The sequence below is a fragment of the Agelaius phoeniceus genome, chromosome 1, assembly GCF_051311805.1.
Source record: "Agelaius phoeniceus isolate bAgePho1 chromosome 1, bAgePho1.hap1, whole genome shotgun sequence".
NCBI classification, from domain to species: Eukaryota; Metazoa; Chordata; class Aves; order Passeriformes; family Icteridae; genus Agelaius; species Agelaius phoeniceus.
In genome coordinates, this window is record NC_135265.1 from 149032458 (window position 1) to 149053102 (window position 20645).

Genomic DNA, 20645 nt, shown 5'->3' on the forward strand with positions numbered 1-20645 from the left:
ACTCTCGCTCTTTTTTTTCTAAAGAAAGAACCAGGTAATTAAGAAGGAGGGGAGGGATTTTTTTCTGAAATTTGAGTTCTAAGCACATGTTTTGTAACAGTAGAAGATGAAGAAGCATTTTTTCATTGCATGAATCATCAGTAATCAAATATTTGGAGGTTCAGATATCTGAAAGTATTTTCACAACTTCCCATTCAGTCACTCTTCTGAGGATCCCTGTCTATCAATGGCAAAATGCTCTTTTTTTAAGAAAGAAAGACGACATAAGAACATGCAAGCTTCAAATATATTCCATATATTGGTTTATTTCCTACTTTTAGAGCCCCTTTCTGATTGTTTTATGCTACCATTAGAGTGGAGAAAGTGGAATTATATTAAGCATCAAATTTAATTTTAATTTAATCCATTTCCCTCAATTTTGCTTTTGCAAAAAAAAAAAAGAAAAAAAATTGAGATTGGGGCTAGGAAAAGACAACAGAGTTGAGTTTTGTTTGGTTTTTTGATTGTATATTTTTCATTCTGATAAAGAAATATGCAAGACTTCACAGAAAGGCAAAACAGAAAATGATTTGTCATAAAGTCTCCCAGCCCATCTGCAAGGAAAGCAATTTCCATAGCTCCAGGTTTACTTGTAAAATATTTCACATAGTATTAATCATAACCATCTGATTCCCATCCCTCAATTTCCTGGGGTCAGGAATATTCCTCTCATATATCAAGAACAAATAGCTTTCTCAGACACATGTTTTGGTCAAACAGATTCAGGTATTTGTATCTATGAACTGTCAGCCTTTGCATCTTTTATCATCTTGTTTTCTTCCACTGCAAAGACATTGTTAGCAGCATAAAAGTGGCTCAAATTGGATTCTGTTCTGTTCCAGTTTTGGAATAATATAGTCAGTGCTGATATGAGTTGCTGAAAATGAATACCTTATTATACAAAATTCTTCTTTTTAAGCTTAACTCAAAAATAAAAATGTGTACATTATACATGAGGAAAAAAACCCCCAAAACTTAAGTTGTTTTGATATGGTTACATTGTTTAGGAGTACGTGACTTAAAAAATAAAATTAGGACTGACCAAAAAAAATCCAAAGTTCAACCTTCTCCACAACTTATGTGAGAATTGAGAGTCATGCCTAAGTAGGGACACAATATTCACCTAAAACAGACTTCACATGAAGAGGCCTGAAAAGTAACAAGTTAGTTCAGGCTAGCTTGTGATCTTATTTACATCCATCTAAATGTAATATCTGATCAGAGGAACTACACTTTTTCCTAAAAATTTAAAGCAGAATTTTTCTTGTCTACCCCTTTGCACAGTTCTGATTTCAGCTCAGATCAGCATCCAGATCATAAGCACCTTCCTGGTTGCTGCTCCTCTCTGATGTTTTTCTGTGGAGTTGCCCCTTCATCTTTCTGATGTAAATCCCACAAGGCAAATCTCCCTTTCACGAGCCAGCCTTCTCTGTTACACCTGTTACACCTATGCTGCCTCAAAAGCCTCTTTTTATCCCCAAAATTATCTGAACTCAAATTTCCTGCTTTATTCCCACCACTGGAAGTGCTTTGTTTTCATCATGGCCAAGTCACTAAAACGCCTCAAAGTCAGGAGGAGCAACACATCTGTTCATCCTCTTCTGTGGCATTTCTCCAGGCTTTTAACCACCTAAGTACCAAAAATTATGGGTTTGCCACTCTCAGGGATATTGCACTGTATTTCAGACACGGTGTTGAGGCAACTGCTTTGTTTGGTCCCAGCTGTGTGGCTGTGGCAGTGCAGAAATAACAGCACAGCTATAAAGAGACACCAAAAATGAACAGCAACGTGGAGAGCCCAAGCAGAAATTTCTGCCATTAAGGTGCCATGAACAATTTCTACAGAAACCTGTATCATAATTGTAATGATAAGACTGTACAATACATTGCACAATTCTTCTTCTTTGGTTATGCATGCAAGTAGAATATTGTTAAGAAGGAATGAAAATGCTTTTCTTGCCAGTTATACTTCCTTGGAAGAAAAATAAACAAATTGCAGACACATGCTTGATGCCAAAAAGATCTTCAGGTATTTATTTGGAAAATGCTATAATGAAAGTTTTTGGCTGCAATTCAGTTTAGCTGCTGATGGAAGAAACAAAAAGAGGTAAAAAAGAGGTACTTTAAGGTCCCATTTTTATTCAGGTAGGAAATTTAATCTTGAACAAGCTTGAGAGAGTTCTATAAATTATTTTAGACACAAAGACCATTGAAAAGCAAGGGAAGAATATAAAGAAGGACTCTTGTTTATTCAAGATGTAAAAGTAGCCATAAAAACTCCAAATGGAAGAATAATTTTGTAAAAAAGAAGAAAGAAGAAAAAAGGAAGAACAAAAAGAACTCTGGTAGGAACACACTGGTGCCATCTTCAGGCTGCAGGGTCTGTGCCCAGGAAGGGAAACTCTTCTGCTCCAAGCCAGAGCTTTAGGAAGAAGTGAATAAGTTGAGGAATACCATAAAAAGCTTAGAATCAGAGAATGATTGAGGTTTAAAAAAGAAAAGAAACCAGGCAGTCTGAACAGAGAAGGAGTGGCAGGTGGTGTGGTAGTTGGAGCCTGTCTTGGGCACAGAATGAAAGGATGGAGTTGTTGAATCTTGGAGAAGTGAGAAGGGGTCAGCAGAACTGCCCATGACTTTTGGAGGGCAGACTTTGGGCTGTTTTGTCACATTGAAAAAATCCAGCAAAACCATGGTGGAAAGAATGAAGGGATATCGAGATGTTGAAATTCCCAGTGTTAGGAAGAGAATCTAAAGAAATTAGAATTCAAGGCATTTTAAAACATCTGACATTGTCACTGGGAAACTCCACTCATTCTACATCTCATCTGTCATACCCCAGTTACAAGTTTAAGAATCTGCTCTGCTTGAAATGTTTTACCTGGACATTATCTGTAGATGTTGATGAACCAGCAGGTGTGTACTGTCTGTTAGATGTCAGTGAAGGGTTCTGATACAAAACCAGAAGAAATATGTTTATATTTTATTATTTGCCTTCCTTTCATAATTCAGGAACCTAGAAAACTTGACACTAAATTTCGTCTTTAACCTGTATTTGCAGAAGCTGAGCTCATCCTGTGAAAATTAACAGCCCAGATGATACTGTGATATGAAGAATAAACTACAAACAAGAAATCTTTCAACAAAAGGGAGGTGGCTTTCATATATCATATATTGTTATATGTATATAGTCCTTATATAATTTTACTTCTACTACACAAAAAAAATTACTTATAAATATGGGATAATTATAAGATATGCTAGCAAAAAGATATTCAGGAGCACTCTTTAGGAAGCATGCAAACAGAATTAAAATAAATTTAATTTTTTTTGTCATGAAGAATTGACATTTTGATGTTGCAACCTCAAATAAGTATTGTTTAATCTTTAAAATTACCAGTAATAGTACATTTCCAGGATATCTGGCTTTAGATAAAGATTTCATATGAATGCTCATATATTAGTAAAGTTTTTTAACATTTAATTTCAGATGTAACAGTAAATTAAAATATTTTTATTGGCTTATTTTACCAGCTGTATTCTAGGCAGGACAATTTGCCTAGAAATATATATTAGTATATTAGAAATACTTTATATATATATATATATATATATAAATATATATAAGTATATTAGAAATACTTTATTTATGAAATCACAATGTGTGGATGCAACTCTGTACTAATAGAAACATCATTGCTCCTCTACACCCAAGTATTTCCCATACTGTTAATAAGAGAGTTTATCACTTCAAACAGGGTTTGCTATTCAGGACCAGAACACCATGAAACACCAGCAGGATTTGAGTGATTCACAGCTCAATTCCTCAGCCCCTGCTGGCCAATGCCCACCCATCCCTGGGCAGGGGCTGCCACATCTGCAGCCAGCTCAGCCCCCTGTTAGTTAACGCTCAGCATGAGGTGGGATGGGAGGGAAGGACCCCTTTGGTCCCTGGGGTCCCCTCTCCTGGCTGAGTCCCCTCCCAGCTTCTGGTGCCTCCCCAGCTCCTCGCTGGCAGGGCAGAATGGGAAGCTGGAAAGTCCTTGCCTGAGTGTAAGCACTGCTCAGCAACAGCCAAAACATCAGAGTGATCTCAACATTATTTCTTTCCTAAATCCAAAACATAGGAATTTCCAGCTACTAGGAAGAAATTAAGTCTATCCCATCCAAAACCAAGACACAAAATTACCTGAGTCTCTTACTTCTCATCTAACAAGCCTTATGTTTGAATTTTTATTTATTTGCTTTTCAATTTGAACTGTGGTTTAGCTGGAAGATTTTGAGATGTTATTCTGTAGTGACATAATTTATAGCCTAAGTGAGTATGTTCTAACAAGACCTGAGATTCAAATTTCCTTTAATTCCTGTCAATTTTAAGAACCATGGTGATCTGAAAAGAACAGAAAGTAATCTGTGTCAATTGGTAGTAACAAATAGATCCCCTCAATAAGCCAAATATCAAAATAAAATAGAATAGACTGGTTAAAATACTATCATGAGGCATGAGCAAGTCATACGCAGAGAAAACAATATAACATAGAAATGGAAATTTTGTATTTTAACTACTGAAGTCTTGAAGAGTAATTTTAAATAAAGAAAAAACATTCAAACAAAATCATTGAAACTTTTTTTTCATCCTTTTCAACAAAATCTGATTAAATAAATAAAAAAATCCATTTCAGTTCCAGGAAGAAATTGAGACAGACAATCCAATGCAAAATAAATTTAACAACTTCCCTTAAAACACTTTAAAAGTATTATGTCCCTAAGTAATTCAAAGGATAACATCAGAAATCAGTTCATTAACTCCCACCAGATAAATCTTTCTTGAGAGCTGTTCTGTTACTATGGGGATCCATTGTTCAACCCTTCATTCATTAGTAATTTCTGTGAAATCTCATTAGCCATCACTATAAAAATAATTTTTTTATCTGTCATAGGAATCAAGGAGTTGTGGACTGGAGGGGTCTGTCTGAGGCCATTGCAATGTTCCATGAAGTCTCACTACATAATGGCATTTCGGAAAATAAATTTTCTTGTCTCTGCAATCCTTCTTGAAAATTTCCTAGTGTGGCAGCCCTGAGATCTGGGCATTTGTTCTGATTTCCAAACACAATGTTTTCATTTGTTTTTCATTTGCCATTGTGCTAAGGTTGTGTTTCATCCACAGCTCTGTCTTCCCATGCACTCCCACACATCCTCCCCTATAACCTGTATTTATAGATGGCAATCACATCCCATCTCAGTTTTTGTTATACAAGGGTAATCAAGCCAAAATATTCTCATTTAGTCATGGAATACAGGCTCTTCCTTCACTTGATTACCCAAGGAATATTTTTCCCTGCATTTCAATTAGTATTTATTAAACACATTGAAAAGGATTTACACACATTTTCCAGAAGTATCATGTCTGAGATTTCATTCTGACATAAATAATTTTTATTTCCTCAATAAATATTTGTGAAGCTGCATTACACTTGCATTGCTCATGGCTGTTACCAGATGTGTCACCCTGTAGTCCTCCCTGTATTGCAATATTTCCTTTCCCACTGGTGTTGAATAAATTAATCTGTATTCAAAACCCTTAAATTCTGCAACTGATGTAGTCCTCCCTGTATTGCAATATTGCAATTCCCATAGGTGTTGAGTAGATTAATCTGTATTCAAAACCCCTAAATTCTGCAAGTGACACCTGTCAGGAAGCAAGTGATCAGCTGGTTAATCTTGTTTCTTCATTTATCACTCCTCTATCCTGGAAGGAGAGAGGAGAACACGCTTTTCATCCTTGATCCCTTAACCTCCAAGGGTCCTGAAGATTCTCTTGACTCCCCTGAGACTGCTTATTGCAACTTCATTGCTGTCTGCCTGGAAAGCAATAATGGATATTAATCCAAGGGCCCTGCTGGTGATGAAGGTTTTGTCAAGAATTGGGTTCAGTCAGTATTTTTTGCCTTCTGCTTTCCTCAGAAGGGATCTCCTTAGACAATGACCCATCTTTATTTCTTTATGGAAGTGGCCAACTTAACCTTAGGGTCGCTTCCAAGCTGTAAGAAACATCTTGCACATCTTTGTTTGGTCCTACTTGCAGAGTCTTGTCCTTGCTATACCAGGAAAGGTGGAGATGTGCCTGCTGCCCAAGGCAGGAACTTGTCACAGTTGCCTCCTATCTCTTAATTCCTCAACCTACTCATCTCCCCCCCAAGTTCTGTCATGGAGCAGAGGAGTTCCCCTCCCTGGGCTCCATCCCACAGCCATTCTCACTGCTGCAGCTGTGCTGCCATAGGAGCAGGGCCCAGCCTGCAGCTGACACTGGGTTGGCAGCATGGTCCCAACAGGCTCTGTCTGGGCAGCTGCCTCACTTGTGGTGGGCGTAGAAATGAGAGAGTTCTATTCTCCAAAGCTCAGAATATTCTTCATGAATCTTAGTAGAGAAGACTGCATCTGAAATGAAAAAAAACCCATAAATTCAGGATAGAACTCATGCTATCCATTTCAGTGTCTGCTTTAGGATGAGACAAATGCATTGCAAAAACCTTTGTTTTGAATGCAAATGTACCCAAGGTAACTAATAAGTCAGGTGGTGTCTCCTAGGTGCACTGTTGAAATTCTGTATTATTGAATCACTGGATAATAAAACATTTTTAATTCTTGAGGTCCCCCAGTCCTCTACAGTGAAATCCTCGATTTTCTCTTGTTGCACACTGCTCAAAATGCCCTAATCTTTGTGATGTTAAAAGCCTTTCTCCTGCAATTTTGCATCCTCTCTTTCCATTGCAACTCTTGAATCCTTTCCTCAGTAACTGAGGCAGTTTTCAGTGGCTCTTGGGCAGTGTATTTCCTTGTGGTTTCATGCTGCTGTCACACTGTTCTGTTCATTGCCTCACACCTGCAATCCCAAATGTCACTGCAGTGGTGGGGTCTCATGGGCTGTGGCTGCCATAGCCAGAGACACCTGCACCTGATTAGGCACATCCATTCAGCACTAACAGCATCATAAACGGGAACAAGCTCTGTCAGCAGGCACATCTTAATTGTTAGCACTCGATGCACTGGAGAGAACACTGAGAGGAGGATACTCCTCTAAATACAGCACTGACACACTCTGCAGCCAACTTCTGGGACTCCCCTTCCCTTCCCTTCCCTTCCCTTCCCTTCCCTTCCCTTCCCTTCCCTTCCCTTCCCTTCCCTTCCCTTCCCTTCCCTTCCCTTCCCTTCCCTTCCCTTCCCTTCCCTTCCCCTTTTGCTTTCCCCCAAAGGTAATTTTTTGCAAGTCTATGTCATCAGTCATGTACCCTGTGGGTGGTTTTGTGCAACACTCACTGTTGTCAGTGTCTTTTTGTAATCTCAATTGCAATTTATCATTAATTTATCAACAATATATCACAAAACTGTCACTGGAAAAATTATTGCAAAAATTGGTAGTTCCCATGTGTTCATGTTAAGATCAATTCCTCAAAGTCTTAGATTCTGTAGGAAAACAAAAACTAAAAATAAAAAAGAAAACGAGATAATAAATTAAAATTCTTATGATGAAATTTTATTAAGTAATTGGATAAACCAGGAGACAATGATGAGAGATACAGTAACATGGAAAACAATATAATTTTCCAAGTATAACAAAGCAGTGAAAGAAGAAATTTCCTATTTCCTTCGTCCTATTATAGTGTCTTATCATCTGTTAAAAAAAAAAAAGCAAGCAAGTAATCAATAAACCAAACTTACTTTCTGAAGTATTTAATAAGTTGCAGGTTGTGCAGAATTAAATGTCACATCTTATTCAGTATTATTGGTCCAAGAATTTCTCTGTTCATAAGCTATATTCACTGTTAGGCTATTTTAGCATATTTAAAAATAGCTGGCCATTCTTGTTTGGTGAAAAAGTATTTTAGTTTTCAATTTTTACATCTAATGTTAGCAGATATATTTTTGTCTAGTTAAATAAATTAGGATCTACAATGATTTTTTTTGAAAATATAATTAGATTTCATAAATCAAATCTGAAAAGCATGAACTCTCTTTGCTTCATATTTTATAACAGGCCTGTGCTTCTAAGTTGATCACATCTTTTGGTCATTTATTGTGAAAAATGACAAAACATTTTTGGTGCCAGGCACTTGAAACCTGAGTCTAGAATCAAACTCAAGAGGAGCAGATTGAAAATTATTCCATACTTTAGGAAACTTATTAATATGTCTGAACAAGCTTTGGTTTCTTTTTTTGGCACTCAGAACACACTGCATATTTCTAAATCAGCAGTTTCTCAACCTTAATAACAACACTAGCACATGTTTGAAAATTCCAGTTTTGTCACTCTAAACCTTTGCCTGGAAAATACAGAATATTAGAATTAATGTCATATTTACAGAAAACCTTCCTATTTGGAGTTTTCCCCTCTCCCTTTTTCCTTCCTTTTCCCTGCCTATGCTGCTCTTGATCCTTACACTTGGATAAATTCCTAACACTGCTTTATGCTCCCTGTGACCATGCTTAAGTTGAAACCACCAAGTTCTGGATCCCTGGCTCTGAACACATCTCCTGACTGTCTCATGAATATGAAAGTGAAAACTCTGTCTCTACCATCTTCATTGTAAAGGAAGCACAGTTTGCAGAGAATCTGTAGCAAGTTCCATCAGATTCTCAAACTTTAAAAATGGATTCCTAGAAGTATTCAAACATAAAGGTGAATTTGGAAAAAGTCAAAGTACAAGGAGTAACCACGTAGTATTTCCAGAACTTCTGTTTCTCACCTGTACAAAGTCAAAAATTAGAATTTAATCCTCCAATCCTCAATATTCATCCAGTCTATGATGTTGTATCTTAATATATTTTTGTATGCAAAGGTGAGTATTTATCATCAAGGCAACTAGTGATCACCACAAGAGTTTTTAGAAGACTGATAAATCAGATAAACTTCAAATTTTAAAGGAATTTTTACTATTTACATTGGTTAGATGACTTTGTGCTGATGGCTAATCACTATCTCACTAAAACTGTTAGTCTTTTACACTTAATCTGCTAAATAGCTCTGACTGTGCATTTCCATTGACAGGATGCTGTGGAGTGCTGATGGCCACAGCCCACAATGGCTCCTGGTCCCCCAGGTGCAGGATGAAGAGCTCTTTGGTGAATTAACTCAAAACACAAGCAGACACCTTCCCAAATTTCCTTTGCTTTTCCATGTGGTTTTATACTGCTCTACCCTCTCCCAGTGTGAGGAGATGAAGCATCTCATCTGCTCCCAAGGCTCCCTTCCTCATTTTGGGTTTTTCAAGGGTGTCCTTCCTCTTTGCTGTCTCTTGTGCTTATTTCTTCTTCCTCATTTTGCCACCTCTGATCCTTCTGTGATACCTGTTTCCATGTTTCCACATGTCTCAATTTTTAAGGCTCTTAACATGCACCTTTAACTTGTGTTTACTCAGCAAGTAAAGGGTATCTTCCTCCTCCAATATACTCCTACACAAAAAAACTTGCCATTCAGTGGAGAAATTTTGTTATTTTTTCCTCACACTTTCCCTTTTGCTAGAAGTAACTATGATAAGAGTAGAAATTTAGGGATAACTTTGTCCTGAAAACCACAGTTATTCTCTGATGGCTAAAAAATATGGAGGCATGTGAATGGAGAAGCTGCAGGACTGCTACATTAAAAGAGAGTATTTTGGGTTTTTTTTTTTAACTGATATCCCTTTCAGTTTGTTTTCTTTTACTGTGTCTATCACTGGTCCCTAACTTTCTGTTGAAAAAGCCCTTACCCTTGAGAATATTTAAATACTGCCTTGCCCTTATAGCCTGTGCAACAAGGTGTTAGTCTATGATTTTTTATAATATCTCAGTAAAAATAATAGATGAAAATAAGAAATTTGTATATGAAACAAGTTACATTGTTGGAACAGAATAGAAGTAAAAAGAGAAATGGAAATAGAAATAACAGAACTAGAAATAGATCAGGATGTCTTATAAGCGCCATATCATCTCTACTGCCAAAGAAAACAAAATTTTAAAAATTCGGGTATAAATTAGTTTTTACTCATCACTTAAGAATGAGTTTTAATGCAAGGGAACTGCTGTTACAGCCCTTCCAGCAGCCTAGGGAAATTTGGGAATAGATGGTTACACCTACCACTGTGCTCAGACCCAGAAGTGCAAGTTCTTTTTTCCAGGTAAACAGGGAAGGCACAGCAATATAAAGCTGTGAAATCTGGTGTTATTTACTATTTTAGAAAATAACTTTTTTGTTGAAAGTCTGTTTTCTGTGTGTGCAGAAGATAGTGACAAAAAGAAAAAAAAACCCAGGAAACTAATAGAGCATGCAGTGAAAGCTTTCTTTCAACTTAGCCAATCCTATTGAATTTTATGAATGAAGCCTCCACAGTTTCTTTCCTTTTTTTCTTTTGGTTTCTGTGCCTGCAGCAGGGTTAGCAGGTGGGATGTCCTGAATGGATGCTGAGAAACAAGGGGCTGTTCTGAATTTCTCTTTTTCTTTATCTTTTTTGTTTACCAAGCCCTGTGTTACTTTGTGCTTGTCTTTCACTTCCTACATGAGTAGCATGTGTTCAAAAAGTGAATGAGACTACTATACTCTTTAAATTAAGTACAATAGTGTTAGCCAGAGCACAAACTGCCATCACAAATCTGTCTTACTCTGTGCTGACTAGATTTTATCTAAAACTTAATCTATACTTTATTTGGTGATTTTTTTTTAAATTCAAAACTAGTGTATATATAACAGAGTATTAGAGTTTTAGTGTATGAGTTGCACTGTAACAGATAGAGATGAACTTTATTTAAAAATCTGTTTAAATTTTATGCTATTTATTTATTAACATCACCTCCAAAATCTTGTTGGTAAAATTTTAAATCTGGAAGGTGGATACAGTGAAAAGAGCAGTAGTACTTCAGCCTGTGTCAGTATAATCTGAAAGAAATTAAGTTAACATTAGATATTAGGAAAAAAATTCTTTACTGTGAGGGTGCTGAAACTGGCACAGGCTGCCCAGAGAAGCTGTGGATGCCCCATCCCTGGAAATGTTCAAGGCCAGCTTGGATGGAGCTTGGATCAACCTGGGATAGTGGAAGGTGTCTCTGGCAGGACAACTGGGACTAGAGGATCCTGAATGTCCTTTCCAATCCAAACCATTCCACGTTTCTGTGATTATGTGCTTGCCAGAGTAATTCCCTAAGTCTGTCCCCTGGTGTAATCCTGCATCCCAGTACAGCTACTGCTGTTCCTTCTCACTGATTCTCCATTCATTACATTGGATTACTTGACATTTCAGATATTCACCATCTCCTGGCTCAGGGCAGAACTTAAGAAATCATTGTATAAACAATTGCTTTTATTTTGAGGAAAACAGTGACTTTCACACAAAAAAATTGAAACCCTTGTAGATCAAATGGTGCATGAAGGAAAGAAACTGCTGATAAAGGTGTTCAAAATGGGAAAAAACTTTGATAAACCAGCAGCTCTAGCATTTTGAAATCTACCACTTTTTTATAGGCCATATTTTTTTTTTAAATTGCCTTTCTCTGAAGTCTCTCTTTTTAGATTTTGCTCAGTATGACTTTGACAGGGTCAGACTTTCAGAGAGCTCCACAGTGATCTCCATTAGGAGTTGGATGGCACAAATTCAAGATTCAGGAAAGAGAGTGAACTAATCTGATCAGACCTCTGGTACAGCACAGGACACCAAAAAGAATGGTAGTGATGACATTTCTAGCTAAAAATTAAACAGTGCCTGGTCTTAACATTCCAACCAGAACTGTCCCTCAAGTGGTTTTAACCTGGGATAACTAACACATTCCAAAAAAGTTCCTGGGCCTGCCTCAGAGCTGGTAAAAACTCATCCTGGTTTTAAATCTCCCAATTTTGATCTGTAATTCTGTAAAAAGAATCAAGTAATTCTTTTACAGAGACCACATCCCACCCCATTTAGGTACAGACTTCAGTATTTATTTTTCAGGTGTTTTTTCCCCCCTAATGTTTTGTATCTTCTTTTTCTAATCTGAATCCATCTGACATGATAGTCTTTCTCTTTTCATGGCAAGGTGTAAATTTTAACACTCAATAAGCTAAAGAAATAATAAAAATAGCACAACTATCAATATTCTGCCATTTGTGATTCTTCAGCTTAAGAAGGGAGTCACCACAGGGGTCTTTGCAGCTTGACCATTTTAACTTTAAAAATTAGGTGATTGGATGAAACACTATAATTTGCACTGCTGGTAAAAGCCTTCCATTTTCAGGGAGAGGATAATAAACAGTCTCTCAGATCTGTATTAAAAGGATATTTTTCTCCCACATAAAATTATTTGTTCCAGTACAGTTTTTCAAAAGCAACATTTCTACTTAATGTGATGTTTGCAAGTGGAGTTAAAATAATATTAACTCTAGGTGTTTGCTTTTTTTGTCCCAGCTATTTTCAAAGCTTTACTTTGTCACCTATTAGCTCTTGGAAGCAAATCTTGAACAGCCCAAAGTGGTAAAAATTCTAGAAATAACATTAAATAAATTATTAGCAAACATAAATTAGAGCCAAGGAGTTTTGACCTCTCAAAGCACTTAGCCAAGGAAGTTGCTAGAACTTTGATTTTTCTGTCATTTAACTGCTGTACTAGATCTGTATCACCTCTTGCTTATTTGAGCAAACTGATCAGTCAAGTGGGTGACTGCAGGTGGAATAGAATCTTTAATTCAAGCATGAATGTCATGCCTGGGCAAAAAAGAGAAAGCATACTGGAAATTTAAAATAACTCCTTTGAAAATTGTGGTTGTTACACAAGAAAATTTTCTGTCAATATTCAGCAAAATTCTTACTCCCACCTTCATGACAATCCCTGTATGTAGATAAATATTATATATAGATAGCAACAGCAAGGTGAAGGGAGCTGTAGGCATGCTTGGATCCCATCTCATTGCAACGTAACTGGTGGGTTTGTGATACATTAAATGTAAATGTGATCTAAAATGCAATATTGGGGAATAATGAGCTTAAGTCCTTCGATATTGGTTGGGATATAAGTTGGCATCTCAAGCTAATTAAGTTTTCATCAGTCATGATGGTAACACTCTCTTAAGAAAAATAAGATCTTTAATGGCTTAGAGAGCTACAGAGAGACTAAATTTATCTACAAAAGAGAACATTAAACTATGCAGTATTTTGCATTTAGTTGTGGAAGGGCGGGGGGGGGATTGGATCAATAGCATAGTGTAATTTTCCAGTTCCTTTTAGCCTTTTTTTCCTTCCATAGCTTGTACTTGACCTGCATTTCTGTAAAAGAATCATTTTACTGAGAAGAGCACTGTCAGAGCCTGAGGTGATGTGACTCAAGGTTGACTGCGGATCATGAAACAATGGAGATTTATTATGGCAAGTTCATTGAGGCTGAATACAGATCTACTGAATTTTAAACCCATGAATATGAGCATTATTACCTCTAACCATGAGCTTTACTCTGAGAAAAAGACAACAATCAGCATCAGTTGAAATCTCTTCACCAGCAGGAAGATTAATTAGAATAACGAATCTGAAGACAGACATCACAATTAAGAAGATTCAATTCAAAGGAAAAAAAAAGACAGTCAATTAATAATATTACTGTTCTATCAAAATAACTCAGAGGAGAACAAAGAATTTCTTTTGATTAGATTAAAAAAAAAAAGGTTTTTTTACATCATTATGTTTAGCTGATACTTAACAAATTTTTATCTAAGTCCTTATTGCATCTAAATTTATTTTTCTACATGTAATTGAACCTGCTTGAAAGTCTAAAGAAATCTCAGGAAGGTGTACAAGAGAAAGGATTGAAAATAATATTAAGAAAATGTTATATAAAATCACTATTTTACATATTTTAGTAAAATTTGATGCCCGTATTCTGTTGTAATTCTCTAGCCTTCCTATCTAATGGTAACTTTCTCTTATTTTTGCCTAAGATTTTCTCCTCACATACATATATTACAAAAGCATTTCAGCCTCTGCAAAGATATTGGAATCTAGACACATATACACACATGACTTACAGGAGCACATGAAAATACATTAAACATCTCCCATATTACTATGTAATAGAAAACAAGCTGAATATATTAAAAAAAAAGTACTAGTTAGCAGGATCTAACTGATAAAGTTTCATGCTAACTAGTTTTTTTTTACCAAGGAAATATTTACAATTTAAAAACAATTCCTTCAAAAACAAGCATCAAATCTATTAGATATATGCCCATATTAAAAAAAAAGTTTAAACCAAAGACTTGGAGTAACTCTAGCATTTCTGTACTTTTTCTGTATTTTTACTATGATTAATTGTTATTTTGCATTCTAGATTAGTATTATACAAGAAGGGCCAATTTTGAAAAGCTTGAGAAAAGCTGTGATTAGTAAAAGCAGCATAATTTTTTTGGTTTAGACAAACTGGCAATGTGCATTAAAAAAAAAAAAAAGGAAAAAAAGTCTTCATCATGTTCTCCATCCCCTTCTGTGCTTATTGCATTTACAGAACTTGGTACAGTGATTTCTCAGTCCTTGATGGGATGTCCTGGGGTCCCAGCATATCCCATCTAGTCACAATAAATCACAATTAGTGACACTGAAGGTTTTCTGTGAATGCTTGTTTTTGTACAATTCCTCAGCCATTAAGCTATATTTAATATTGCTTAATTTCTTTTAGTTTAGAAGAAGTTGATTTAACTTTTGAAGTTTTTTTGTATTTTTTGGTCTGGTGGAAGCTATAACAGAGATTATTCACTATTCAGAGAGATATGATGTGCCCAATACTACAAGATAAAACCCTTGTGTCAAACTGTAAAATGTCCCACAGTTCATTGATTCCATCAATCAAAACCTGAGGCTTTTGGGAAAAAAAAACCAAAAACAACAAAACCCACAAAACAACAGAAAATGGCAGAAATCCATGTGATGGATGACGATAATGGCCAGGGTGGTCTAGCAGGCATGGATGATGCCATTCTGGCTCAAACTGGAAAACAGATGTGTGTGCACATTTATAAAATGAGTTCATGGAGATGATTTACAATTATTCTTCACAACAGAGCTTTGTTAAGATAGCCAAGTGCCAAGTCCCCAACCAGAAAAGGGTAAAAATAATGTTCCTGAATGAAATGGGAGTGAAGTGTACAAATAAATCAGAAAGAATCCTGTTCTTCTGTTGATTTGGTTCTTTTGTTTGTTTGTATTTTGGAGGGTATGTTTGTTTCTTGCTTTCTTTTTTAAGGAAGTTCGAAGCTGATCCTAAAGTACACCAATGTCCTAATAAAAACATCAGAATATTAATAATTCTGTGCTGATTGAACTGCCTGTCACTGAATTTGGCACTGACAGAAAAGTCAGTGTGCTTAATTGTCAGATTTATGCCATCTGAAATGGCAAAACTAATAGAAGTAAAAAGCTGAGAAATAAACAAACTTGTTTATGTTTTATACTCTTATTTCCTTTGTATTGTCTCATTTAAAGACCAATAGCTATCAATCACACAAGCTAGAGAATTCTGTAAGGCAAAATCAAAACTGGGGAAAATTAATTCCAAACAGACATTTGTTAGATGCATTCAAAAAGCTCCTATATATGTTATGTAAGACATAGACTTTAACTTATGTAGTTCTAACAAGTAACTGTTTCTCAACTTTTTTGTTATTCTGTTAATAGATGGAAAAACTCAGCTGGGTCAAAAAAAGGGCTCACATCCACATTGTCTGCATACTTATATTTGTGTGAATATATGAATATATGGCTACTTAGACACACAAAACTATTGGTAGATTTAAATAATTATTTACAAAAAAGGGAGTTTATGAAGGGGACTTATTTCAATTTTTGATTAGGCTTTTTTCTTTTCCTCATTTGGAATTTATTTCTAAGTCTGCAGTCTTCCTTTTTTTTCTTTTTTTCAATTGATTGAAAAAGTATCTAACCTGTTTGGCTGGATTTTTCAGGCTAACTGTGTATGTCTTCCTATTGTAGTTAAATACAGAAACAGTTCTTTAAATGGCTGATGTGAGTCAAAACAAGCATGATATTGCTGATGACCACTGAATTCTTGATTAATCTCTAATTTAGTCACCATGACTGAGTTTATCTTACCCCTTAACTCACTGTACTTTCCACCTTCTTTCACCATCTCACATTGTCAAAGGGGGAGAATTCCCTTCAGTTGTGTTCTCTGAAATCACAAAATTTTTCTCAATATTTCTCCGTCTTGGCTTGCCCAGAAATTCCCAACAGGAAACTAGAGCAATAATTTTGTTGTCAGGAAATTGCTTTGCACCACCCATTCCCTGATTTTAAAAAAGTGGTTTCCACACTGGTCAGATATTTGGGGGAACAATCTGGTTTGGATGAATGTGAAGTCTCAGTATCTTAAGCAAAGATTAATGGAATAAGTTTAGTGAACTATTAAGCTAACACTAAAAAAAAAATATTCTCTTACAATAATAATTCAATTAAATGATTCAAGCAACTTCTGACAGCTCTAGAGCAGGTCCAAAAAGAAGACCTTTAGAAGTCAAATCTAAATTAAAAGGCACTGAGTTAATTTGAGAGATGTCTAAATGCACTTTGACTAACCTTATGGATATTTTAATTTATCTGAGCTTTTGTTCTTTATCTGTGGAGACTGCAAAGCTTTTGGGCAGGAGTGCTGTTACAAAGATATATAGATTCCTACAGTGGGGATAATCAATTTCTAGGTCACCTTTTGTGGATGATTGTACTAGGAATAACAATTTTAATTCAATAAAATAGCTGAAATTGGTGGAGTAACAGCCATGATATTAGAAGAAAACAGTTTAGCTTCAGATCTATGCAGGTTATTAATGATGCAGGCCAAGAATTAACCAGCCTCATACTCTTCACAAATCAGCAGAGATAAAATATAATTTTTCCATAATAATAACTAACCACTTGCCATTTTCATCTCCATATTTAAAAGCCCAAACCACACAATATCTACTTTTAATTAAGCAGATATTCCTGTTTTGAATCTAGAAAAATAATTTCTCTTTGTTATGAAAGAGTGCAATTAAACATATTATGAAATGAATAAACCTGAAATTTTAGTTCTAAAAATAAATACAGTGTCTTCCAAAGTTTAAAACTTAGCTGTAAGACTGTCTTCATCATATAAATGACCTAAAGTATAATGACAATTAACAGGAGCAGATAATATTTTCTGGCTGTTCCTTCAAGCAAAGCTTCTAGGAGCAGCAACAGGATAGTTTAAAAATTCAAATGTTGAATTTCAGGAAAAAGCTAAGATGGCCATTACCTAACATCTCATATTGGAATGTTCAAGAATGCAAAGAAAAACTGGAAAGACTTTTTGTTTTGCAAATCACTGCCAAAAACATTCTTTAAAACAATCTGGAATGGATTCAGGGCCATAATCAAAAGGCCAAGATATGGGCATCTAGTGATGTTTGAGATGCTCTGGAACATCAGAGGCATCTTCTTGGGAGTGGTACTACACTGGACCAACAAGAGACATAAGGCCTTAAGCAGAGAGAAATATAGATAGAAGAAATGCTCCATGGATCTTGCATTCCACCATATAGCTGCATTTGGAAAACTGAATCTTTTTTTAATATAACAACAGCAAACTTTGAACAAAGATATCTTAAATCTCATTTATCCCATTTAGTGTCCTGCAATTCTGTTTCTTGTCAGGAAAGAAAAAGGGCACTTCTAAGGGTAGAGTTTCTCTGACTTACCATGATAAAGTCTTTTTTAGTCTCAAATCTAGATCCCTTTACTACAAATATTTATATTGTATCTCTTGAACCATGCTCTGTGACATTTACAGCTGATGTCTGGTGTGTTGGAAAAGGTTCAGAGAAGATCCTGAAAAATGACACAATGTGTATTACAAGTCAGGAGGGTCTCATCCCAAGCAATCATTAAAAAGAGGCCAGAAAATTGCCAAAAAGGTAAGATCTATCTGATTTAATGGAGACATCTGCAGGGAAAACACAAACAGATGAAGGCAATAAGTCTAAACAACCTTTATGGTTGATGCAGTGTTGTTCAACAGAGTCAAGGCAGTCGAGGATGTGATTTGTTCCATTTGAAAATCTGGGCTCTTGGTCATTATAGGAATTGCATCATGAATCCTTTTGAATCTGCCAACATGATCTTTTTGGACCACAGAGGGGGACCAGGGCATCTGTGCCATATCCAGGTGTGTGCTGCCTCAGGCTGCTCTCAGGACACGTGAAGAGAGCAGCTCTGGTTCTCAAAGCCCCATGCTCGTGTTTGGAGTGAACACACACTTTTAAACTGGTCTTTACTACTTACTTCATCAAAGCACTCCTTAACCAGGATGCAGCTTTTATTTCCAATGAAAACATCATTTCAGTTATCTACTTTGCTATGTTTGATGGCTTTTATTAGTTAAAAAGGGCAGGGGGAAAATACAACACAAATGTTTTTACTGACACAACAAAATATGCAATGCATTATATGGTGATCAGTGAAGGCATAATTATATCTGTACTGAACAAGTCTTATTGTTCTTCAGATTCCATTGTTTTCTTCCACAAAATAAAATGTGCTGATCCATTATTAATAATATTTATTCATGCTTATTGTTACAAATTTCTACTTTTCATTTAAAATGAAAGTTCTCATAAAAAATACAGAATGTTACATAGTCAAAAGTGGTAGAAGTTTTCTTTCTAACTTAACAGAAGAAATTGTGTTTTAAGAAGAAATAATTCATCTGCTATGAAAAAAGATCTTAGCAGTTTCAGGTATAAACAATGAAAACCTAAATATTTTCTTCTCTTGTCATTGCTCTGAAAACTTTTTTGTGCAAAATGAATTTTTTCAAGGATATAAATTTTTTTATGCTAAATTAACATACTGTCCTTGTAACAGAGTTTCTTGAGTATTTTGTTTCTGGGCTTCATATGGGGATTTTTGAGAGACAGAATAACATATTTTCTACCACCCTTTGAGAAAGAAATATTTTGACAACTAGCCTGATGAACTTGATTTTAATTTAGTTTAATATTTTGTCTATGTTCTATTAATATTTTTCAATAAAGATATAAATTCATAGATTTTGATTATTTGATTATGCAAGCAGTAGAGTATACATTAAATACTCTAAAGTGATGCCATAAAAATATTCTGTGGAAGTTTCAATATTGAAATTCTAACTAAGGGTCTTCATATTGAAATTCAGAGATGAAATTCTAAGCTTTCTGAACTTTGAGTTCTATTTGCCACCTGATCCAGCTGTAAATGGATACCTTACCTGTCAGGCGAGCAGCCAGTGAATGCCACGTTGTTCCTTTGAATGCCACCAGAATTTATGTGCCATTCTCAAGCTTGCCAATGTACTCCTGACTCAGAATGGAAATTTGAGCTTATGAATTTCGGTATTTGGTTGTTGCTCAACAACATGCATGTACCAGGGCCATTGAGTACTACTCCTGGAGGTAAATCATATTTTCTCTTGGATAAGATGATATTGTCAAAACTTTTTGATTTAATGCATAGGGCTATTACTTGCCAAAGAGTTTCAAGAAACGTGATTAAATATCTGTGCTGAGCATTGTAATACAAACTGTCACTGTGACTCAGATAAGAATGAAACTAAAATGTCAATAGCTTTTCATTAGGCTGGACCAGAAGACAAATCTTCAGACCACCAGATATTCCCCAAAGCCTCAGAAGAACGTGGCAATCAAAGACAAGTTCTGCCAGGGGTACCAAATAACTGATGTTTGATCAGTTTGTCACTTTGTGTTTTAGCATGGTGTAACTACAAACAAAGCCTGTACAGACAAGTTCAATTATATTTTCCTTTCAGATAGACTGAACTTGCAGAGGCTGCAGACACTTGATACAGCAATGGCAGAATACATTGTGGTCACAACAAATGGTTACCCAGGTGCTGTCATCTGTTAGATGTCCTGATAGGTCACTCTTTAACACAAGAGTTCTGAAGAAAATGACACAGTGATGACCTGTGTAATTTCCATATTTGCCACAAAAGTGAATCCTTACAATGAGATTTTATCTTCTAATTTATCTATTGTATCAAACCAGAATTTATCTTCCCTTCTTTTAGAAGCAGATATATGTGCAGATCTTGTGTCATCATGAGTAGTGTTTGGAGTCACCTTTTAAAGCAGAAGTGAACACTTGAATTTTTCTATGAATTGTCAGCCTTTCCTACTCCCACTGAAATGCCCATCACATGTGTCAGGAAGAAACACACTGTGACATTTCTGTAACACTTGGCAAATTCTTTGTGCATAAATTAGTTACACCCAGTAAACTAAAACAGTGATCCACATGCCAAACACTCCAAGCTGAAATATTTTCAGTGTTTGGGGTTAAAAAATATTAAAGAAAGCAAATGATCTTTCAGAAGGCACATTGTCAAATTAGTCCTTAATTTTGAGAAGGGCATTTTAGTTTCCTTTATGTAAAGTACCCCAAATATTTACCTACTTGGAATCACCTTTGAAACTACACCCAGATGGAAACTCCCTCCAAGACCCATTTTTATGTACATGTATTGATAAATACAATTAATAGAAAAGCAAGAAGAAAGAAAACAAAGTTACTACAGCGATGTTTACAGATGTC